The sequence below is a fragment of the Symphalangus syndactylus genome, chromosome 18 (genome assembly GCF_028878055.3).
Source record: "Symphalangus syndactylus isolate Jambi chromosome 18, NHGRI_mSymSyn1-v2.1_pri, whole genome shotgun sequence".
Taxonomy (NCBI): Eukaryota; Metazoa; Chordata; class Mammalia; order Primates; family Hylobatidae; genus Symphalangus; species Symphalangus syndactylus.
Window position 1 is genome coordinate 27,161,680 of NC_072440.2, and position 8,404 is coordinate 27,170,083.

The 8,404-nt window shown below is 39.6% G+C and overlaps 1 long non-coding RNA gene across 1 annotated transcript; it reads left to right on the forward strand.

Moving 5' to 3' along the window:
* Positions 1 to 3,264: 3,264 nt before the first annotated feature.
* On the forward strand, positions 3,265 to 5,290 carry LOC129467846 (uncharacterized). The gene is made up of 3 exons (XR_008652492.1): positions 3,265 to 3,459; positions 4,363 to 4,438; positions 5,185 to 5,290. It is a non-coding gene; the product is annotated as an uncharacterized lncRNA (long non-coding RNA).
* The last annotated feature ends 3,114 nt before the right edge of the window (positions 5,291 to 8,404 follow it).

Below are 8,404 nucleotides of genomic sequence, written 5' to 3' on the forward strand. Positions count from 1 at the left end.
AATTGTTCTAAAGGCACAGCTGTGTGGATTTGATTTCCCTACCAAAAAAAAAAAAAAAAAAAAAAAAAGCCATATCCTCCAATGTCAGGGAACAATCTATGACTTCCCTCCTGGTTCTCACCTTGGAATTTCTATGAAGCCCCCAGACTTTAAACTCTTTCGGCAGCAAAGTAGAAAGCATTTTTCATTCAGCCTTAAAGGCTGACTTTTGATACCTTTGAACTTATCCTGAAGAACAAGGACCATTCAGAATTGATCTCATCACTTGGACTTTTAAGCATGTTCATAGCTCAGAGCTAAAAGGAAAAAAAATGGAGAGAGAAGAAAGGAAATCTTCGCTGATCTTTCCTTTGTACATACTTGTGTGACCCTTTCATGCAGGCTTTTGTGGGGGCATTGCAGCAAAAGATAGTTTTGCCTCAGAGAACAATTCTTTTGAGACACAACAGACTTATTTTCCTGGAGCTGAAATGAGTATTTCAGCATTGACGTTTAAGGCACCCTCTGAGTCTGATCTTGGGGAAGCGGGAAGCTACTATTTGTAGTTGGAAAAAATTTCAACCTAAGATGAAGAGAATCATAGACTATACTGTTTCCTCAAGTTACTCAAGGTTAATAATGTCAAAGATGCTCACTAAGCAGTGGGCATATTCCTCTAGGTAACGTTCTCACATGATCCAGTATTCAAGTTATGCAACAAAGCTGCCAAAATCCAGAGAGGACAGACACATTTGTGATGAACTTTCATCCTGAGAACTACCTTCTTGAATGAGTAGGCTATGGCCTCTCCCCGTTACCTCTTTGTCCTCTATGGAAAGGATCAAGGTGTCTGAGACTGGAGTGCCTGCTCTGCGCCTAGACTGGAAACCTAGGCTGGTTTGATTTGCCTACAGAAAAAGCCTGTGGCTAGAAACCAACTTTTCCCACAGCTGCCCAGTCCAGCTCCACCTCTCCTTGAGAAGGCGTCTCTCCTTGATTTGGAGACTTCCTGCAACACACTATCCTGACAGGTGACTCAGCTGCCAAACTTCCCTTCCTGGACCAATTGCACTGCTGTTGAAGCACTTATAAAGTATCTAACCTAGTCTTAATTATTAGTACTCACAGAAGAGAGCAATGATATAAAGCAAAAAACAGACCCAGCTAGCAGTCACTTCCCAGAACATGTGCTTTTGAATTGCTATGTTTTCTACTGCCGGGGTATGAGCTTTCCTAACATCAGCATAAATACCACCCACACAGCCGTTTCTCATGTTTTTTATTAGATATTGTTTTTGCAGTTGATAGGAGTCAAAGAAGGTCCTTATAAAGCTTTGTCTCAGGGAGTCTGTGTCAGTAATAAGTGACAGAAAACTCAAAAAGGCTTAAGCAGAAAAGGGAATTTATTAACGAAAGGTATTCAGGGCTTCAGAATGATAGATTCGGGGACTTAGGTTAGTTAATCACAACTGTTGTTATCATATTTTGACTTGGTCATTTTTTCTTTTTTTGTAAGCTTAAAAGTCTCAACTCCATGTGACAGCAAGATAGTTCTTAGTTTCAAATCCGGCAAGCAACAAGAGTGACTGTTTCCCTCACAAACACCTCAGAAGAAAACTCTGGGGTATCTCATTGTCCCTGTTGGGTTAAATGTCCTTTCTAAGCCAGTTATTGAAAAATGTAATAATCATGTTTGGTGGTCTGAATCACATGTCACAATGAGCTTGTGTTATGATCATCTCCCTGGAACCATGTAGACTAAAAATAGGAGATGAATGAATTTCTAAATGAAGATGGGGACTGTTTCCACAAGAAGTGGAAGTAGAAACTGGGTGTGACTAAGAGTACACATGTTCACTATAGGCACAGATATAGCTAAGCAACCATACCTTCTCTAATGGTGCCAACTTCATAGCAGGCTACATCTGCCATGACTTAGTAAAAGGGGAAGAGAGAAAGATGTGTAGAGACGAATAAAACAGAATCTTTGCCTTGGAGAATGTTGGGGCCCAGAAAGTGATGCCCCAAAGACTGATGCTGTGGTGTGCTGAGGAGCCCTAGAAGTTGCCTTAGAATGAAGATTCCTCTACCTTTGTCTTGTCTCTTAAGCACAAGGAGGGACTCTTCCTAGAATTTCTTTATGTGACCAAGAAATCTTCTTTCCAAAATAAATGCAATTATCTTAAATGCTTTCCTTAGGGACCTCATCAAATAACCAGGAAAGATTAATCACCTGAGAAGAGAAGAGACTGGGAATCTTCACCCTGCCCAGACAGACTTTTCATCTATTCTTCTGAGAGTAGCTCCAAGAGATTACATGTGGGACTCAATTTGCATAATAAGATGACCTTTGTTCCTGTGCAGTTCCACCCCTCACCTTCCCATAATGTCTGCCTCCCACCTCCCAGGTCCATTATTTTTCCCTAATGACTTACTGCTCCTTAAAAGAAATGTCTATACTTCCCATCTCCTTCCTCCCCTATGGAAAAGGGTATATCACTTCTATCATTCTCTTGTGATCCCCTGTGCTATACACATTACAATAAAATTTTGTATGCCTTTTCTCCTATTAATCTTTTTGTCAGCTGAGTTTTCAGCAAAACCTCAGAGGGCAAAGGGGTAGTTTTACTTTGGTCCCTACAAGAAACTCCACATTGTAAGTTTTGCTTTGGCTGGAGCTTGCAAATTCATGGTTCAAGTGCCAACACATCTTGTCTTGTGCTCATAGCAGACTCACTAATAGGCCTTTCCTGATGAATCTGGATATAGCTTTAGAATTCTTTGCATCACTGCAATCCAGGCAGCTGGTACGAATCAATGGAGATTGGCACATAAGATACTTATTTTTCAACCTGTGCTAGATTGGTATTTGTAGGTTGGACCAAGTGAACATTTATTTTCAGTGTGGTTGGGTAAAGTAGATTGGGTGTGAGCTGGAGGAAGAAGAGAGCTGGTTGGCAACAGACCACAGATCACTAGTCATCAGGAAAAGCCTGGATCTGTATGAGGATAATTGCTAGTTGACTGTATTTCACAATTTGTGGATATCTAGCTTCTTACAAATAGATCAATGAACATATCACATTCATTTATTTTCAAAATATTTGAATATTTAAAATAATACTAGATGAAAATGACTGAGTAATCAAGCCCACATTTTTAAAAACAATTTTATTGAGTAAGATCTGTGTGGGGTAGGGGGAAGAAAATTCTTATTTCACATTACTACAGCATAACTAATCTAGCTGTCTATTCTCTATGTTTAGAAATCATACTCCGTTGGTTTAATGGTAGTTAAAGGCCAAATCTGCCATATAGTAAGTAGTACATGAAGCCAGAAGAAAGGATCCAGGATACAAACCATGACAGAATACACACACATTTTGGAGATGCATGCTTTCTCAAAGCTCTGAGGACCATCATGAAGACATATTAACTGAAAGAATATGAAGCGATGTGAATAGGTCCTAACTATTGGAGGTAAACATTTCTAAAATTATTTGGACAAAAAGTTAATACATTGTACAAGTTACTCTTAAATCCTTTGTGAGATACAAAGAGGATAAGCTTGCCCCTTTTAAAAGAAGAGGTAAACAATCAAGTTGGAGATACAAGATTTACAAATATGAAAACTTAAATAACAATAAAGCTCTTAATAGTAGCAAGCAATAATGGAAAAGATGTCAGTAGGCAGTAAGTGGTTAATTACCAAATGTACTATCTGAATACTAATTGTGGAAACTTTTTTGAAAGGATCGACTAATTCAACTTACAGAATGAGGAACACCATTACTAAAGAAGTGAGATCTGACCTTGGTCCCATTTGGGAGTTAGGATTAGGTTAGGAAGGCAGTTTTGGTGGGGAAAGTAGTCTAAGAAAAAGGAAGATGAATGGAAGGATAAAAGTATATTTGGAAGAGAATGAGGAAATAAGTTTATCTGGAGTTGTTATTTTATGTAGACAAGTTGAGGGAAGGGGAGGTAGTAAAAGTATATTGAGGCCCATTGTGGAGGCTCTTGAACTCTGAGCTGAAGGTTTTAGATACAATCCAGTAAGCAATGAGGAGTTCTGGAAGGCTTCTGAGTGGCAGAGTGGCATGGTCTGACAGTGTTTTGGGGAGGGATAGTTTGACATAGATGTGGGGTATAGAATGGAGGTAACTGACGTTGAAATTGAGGAAACCATTAAGGGGACTTTTCAGCAATCCTAGGAAAGGTAAAAGAGTCCAATTTAGCCTGTTGTCAGTAGGAATATAACCAGCACTGTGAAATAAGAAACAAGACTTGGTCACTATCTTAGTCTATTTTGTGTTGCTATAGAGGAATACCTGAGGCTGGGTAATTTATAAAGGAAAAGAGTTTATTTAGTTCACTGTTTTGCAGGCTATACAAGAAGCATGACACCAAACTGTGGTTGTCTTCTGGTGAAGATCTCAGAAGTTTCCACTCATGGCAAAAGGTGAAGGGGAGCCAGCCCCTGTAAAGATTACATGGCAAGAGGAAGTGAGAGGGAGAGAGGAGGTGCCAGCTCCTTGTTAACAACCAACTCTTTTTTTTTTTTATTATTATACTTTAGGTTTTAGGGTACATGTGCACAATGTGCAGGTTTGTTACATATGTATCCATGTGCCATGTTGATTTCCTGCACCCATTAACTCGTCATTTAGCATTAGGTATATTGGAAACTAATAGAGTGAAAACTCATTCACCACCCCCAACCCCCGCCAACCCCAGGGAAGGCATTAATCTATTCATGAGGGATCCACCCCTATGACCCAAACACCTCTCATTAGGCCTCACCTCCTAACACTGCTACACTGGGAATGAAATTTAATCATGAGGGTTGGTGGGGACAAACGAACCATATCCAAACTCTACTGGTCACTACTTAGATACTTTCCATAGAGGAAAGGGAAGACATAAAGTTGAGATTTCAGTCCTAAAAGATTGGAATAATGGAGGAATCTCTAGAGAAAGACAGTTTTGAGCTCAGATGAGAAACTTATACCTAGATGTTGAGGTTTTGGTGAAGGTTCAGTGATCAAGTAAAATGTTCATTGCTTTGCTGTGTTGATTGCCAATGAGGTTTTGGGTGGAGTTTCAGGAGTCATCTGCATGGATGAGATGTTGGAAATAAGAGGAGATGGTATATCCTAGGAAAGCCAGAGCCAAGGATTGAACTAAATAATTTCTCATTTTTAAAAGGTAGGTAAAGAAGGAGCGAATGAAGAAAAAGAAAAAAGCTGTCAAGAGGTGGGAAGAGAACCAGGACAACACAGCATCATGTCAGACAATAAAATAGTATAATTTCCAGAACAAAGAGTGGCCAATAGCCCATTGGCTGCAGAAGAATCAAAGAGCAGAAGAAACAGGAAAAGGCCTTTAACTTTGTGATTAGGATGTCAAAGGTGACCTTCCAGGCATTACAATATATCAGCTGAAAGAAAGTGAATGTGATCTAGAGAGAGAATTCTACATGACCCAATTAGCTTAATGGCTCAAATCGCTAAAATCATACAGATTCTTGGTAAATCTTAAGCTGACAAATGTTACTACTATCAGCGATCATGGAAGGGAATGCTAGTACCTCAGCAAAACAGCAGATTAAGCGTCCGTGTAATTTATACCATATGCATAGTCTTTGTTTCAATGATGTTGGTAATATTAATGCAACGTTGATAAAAGTAAACACCCTCTATATTCTAGGGACTGTACTTAGCACTTTAACACATTTGGTTCACAGCACAATTCTGTGTTTTGGAGTTGAGGAAACTGAGTTTTGGAAAGTTAAATATTGCTTCTGAGATTATATAGCCAGTAAAAAATGGAGTTAGTATTCAAACCGAGGTCAACCTGACTCCAAAGCCCATGTATTGTCTACTGCACCAGGTGGAATAGCTTTACAAAATGAGCACTTGACATGAGAAAAATCCCTCACCTCTAGGACTTCCTGTTTAATGCCAAACCCTGTTGATAATGAGAAGGACTCCTCCTCAATGAAAAGACAGTTTCTTTTATAACGTGAACATTTGTCTTCATTTATGAATTTGATCATGTTAGATTTAATCATCCACACTGGCCATCTGGCACTCACCTTAAATGTCTTGTTGTCTTGTTAAAACTTTTAGAATTACGGAAAATTTCAAAACTATGTAAGTTAGAAAGAAGAGTATTATAAATCCCCATGTACCTATGCTCCAGCTTCAATATTGATTGATCAATATCTGATCAATCTTGTTTCATTTGCCAGACCACTTCCATCCGATTCACCACTTACAATCTTGGAAGGGGGAGTGGGCTGGTTAACTTTTCCTGTGTTTCACTGAGTGTCAACCTGTTTCTTTCTAGCACAAAGCATCTTGTCTAATGTAAATTTGTGAGGAGTTTGGTGAACCAGAGATTTGAGGAAGAAAAAAATATTTTTTATCTTTGGAAACAATTTTTAGGTGTTAAAAGAAAAACCTTAGACAAATGCAATTTGACAGAGTTTAATTGAACAAAGAACGATTTGTGAATTGTGCAGCCCCCAAACCGGAACAGGTTCAGAGAGACTCCAGCACTGCCACATGATCTAAGAAAATTTATGGAGAAAATGGAAGCAAGGTACAGAAACAGCTGCATTGGTTACAGCTCGGTGTTTGTCTTGTTTGAACGTGGTTTGAACACTTGGCCACATGTGATTGGCCGAAACTCAATGATTTGTACAAAAGTCATTTACAGCCTGTTTATACACCCAGTTAGGTTTCAGTTCACTATCTATGGAGAAATCTTTAGGCCAAACTGAAAATATGTAAGGGGGCAGCTTTAGGCCAAACTTAATTTAACATAGAGTACTTGTTTATAACTACTACGAAATAAATTGGTAAATATACCCTATTCCTAGGCTTTCTCTAGCTAAAACTCAGGAGATCGTGAGCTTAAGAAGACGTGTGCATGTGGTATGAGGTGCCTCTTGGGAATCCCTCTGCTGAGGGCAGACAGCCATCTAGTCTTTTCCATTAGGCCAGGCAGGAATCTGTGATAGGCATGTTAGTGCTGACAGTCACTAAAATCAGAAATGAAGTGTGGAAAATGAGCAGGAACCAACAGTCTGGTCTCTGTGGGAGGTCGGAGTCAAAGTGAATTGACCTCTACTCTGCCTCCTTTCCTCTTTCTCCACTGGAGGTGTCCAAAGACTTAAAGAGTGATCTGCTCACAGGGGGTCACCAAAAGGAACCCATGACAGTGGCCATTGCTGAGGTCTTTAGCAGAGCCACAAATACCTGGGGCTGCATCACAGGAAAGTTTTAACTTATGCTTCTTGCAAAGTTTTGTGCTCCAGATTAAAAGAGGGTGAAGTTCTTAATAGGTCATCTTCATTTGCAATGTTTCTTCTTTTACTTTTTATGGAGGCATAATATACATACAGACAAGTGTATATGTCATAGGTATACAGCTCCATGAAGTTTCAAACTGAACATAACCTGTGCATCCAGGTTAGAAGACAGAACATTAGTGCACCTAGGTGTGCAACTGTGCTTCCGTCCAGTTGGGACCCCTCCCAGCAGTAACTACTCTCCTGATTTTCTTACAGCATGGATTACTAACAATGCTTCTTACAATAAAAGTTGGAGATAGTTCTCAGAGAAATCCTTTCCTTTTAGGTCCTTCTCCTTGTTATATTTTTAATATCTTTTTAAAAATAAGCCAACAATCCCAGTGGTATGGGAAGTACCTAGGTAAGAGGCAAAAGCCATCTGTCAAGAGCAGTACCACCATCTCTTCCTGAGTCCACTGTGGGTTTTGACCTCAGTCATTGCCTTTCTATCTTGACTAGCTCCATGAAAACTCCTTGGAATTGATTGTCTTAACTAAAAGCTAAGAACTTGTTGCCAATGCATTGCAACACTCCCACAGCACATGTTGCAATTATTGAATCCTCCATAAATATCCATAAATAATGCAAGAGGGGGCAACTTGGTGGGTTGGGCTGCTATGGGATGGCAACCCCCAGAAGCAAGCTGTGCTTGCAAACATCCTTGAGTCCTCCATCCGTAGATACACAGCCAGCTTCTGTGAGGCTCAGGTTTCTACTCACAAAGAGACACAGGCAGGGCAGAAACTTGGGTCTTTTAACCATCTGACTCTCCTCAGTCTGGTTTCAAAGGGAAAGTCAGGAAGGAGAAGAGCAAGGGCTTTGGAGTCAGACAGTCGCTGGCTTCAGCCATGCCTTCACCATGGGTACCTTAAAAAATTTTTTTAAACTTAATTTCTGTGCCTGCAAATTTAGGATAATAGTATCATGAAACTCATATGTGACAATGCATGTGGAGTGCTAGGCAAATTATGTGCTACCTGGTAAATACTCAATAAACATGAGATCTTACAATTTTTAAAGAGTTGTTTTCCCAGAAAAAGAACAAAGACATTTTAGATTGACAGAATG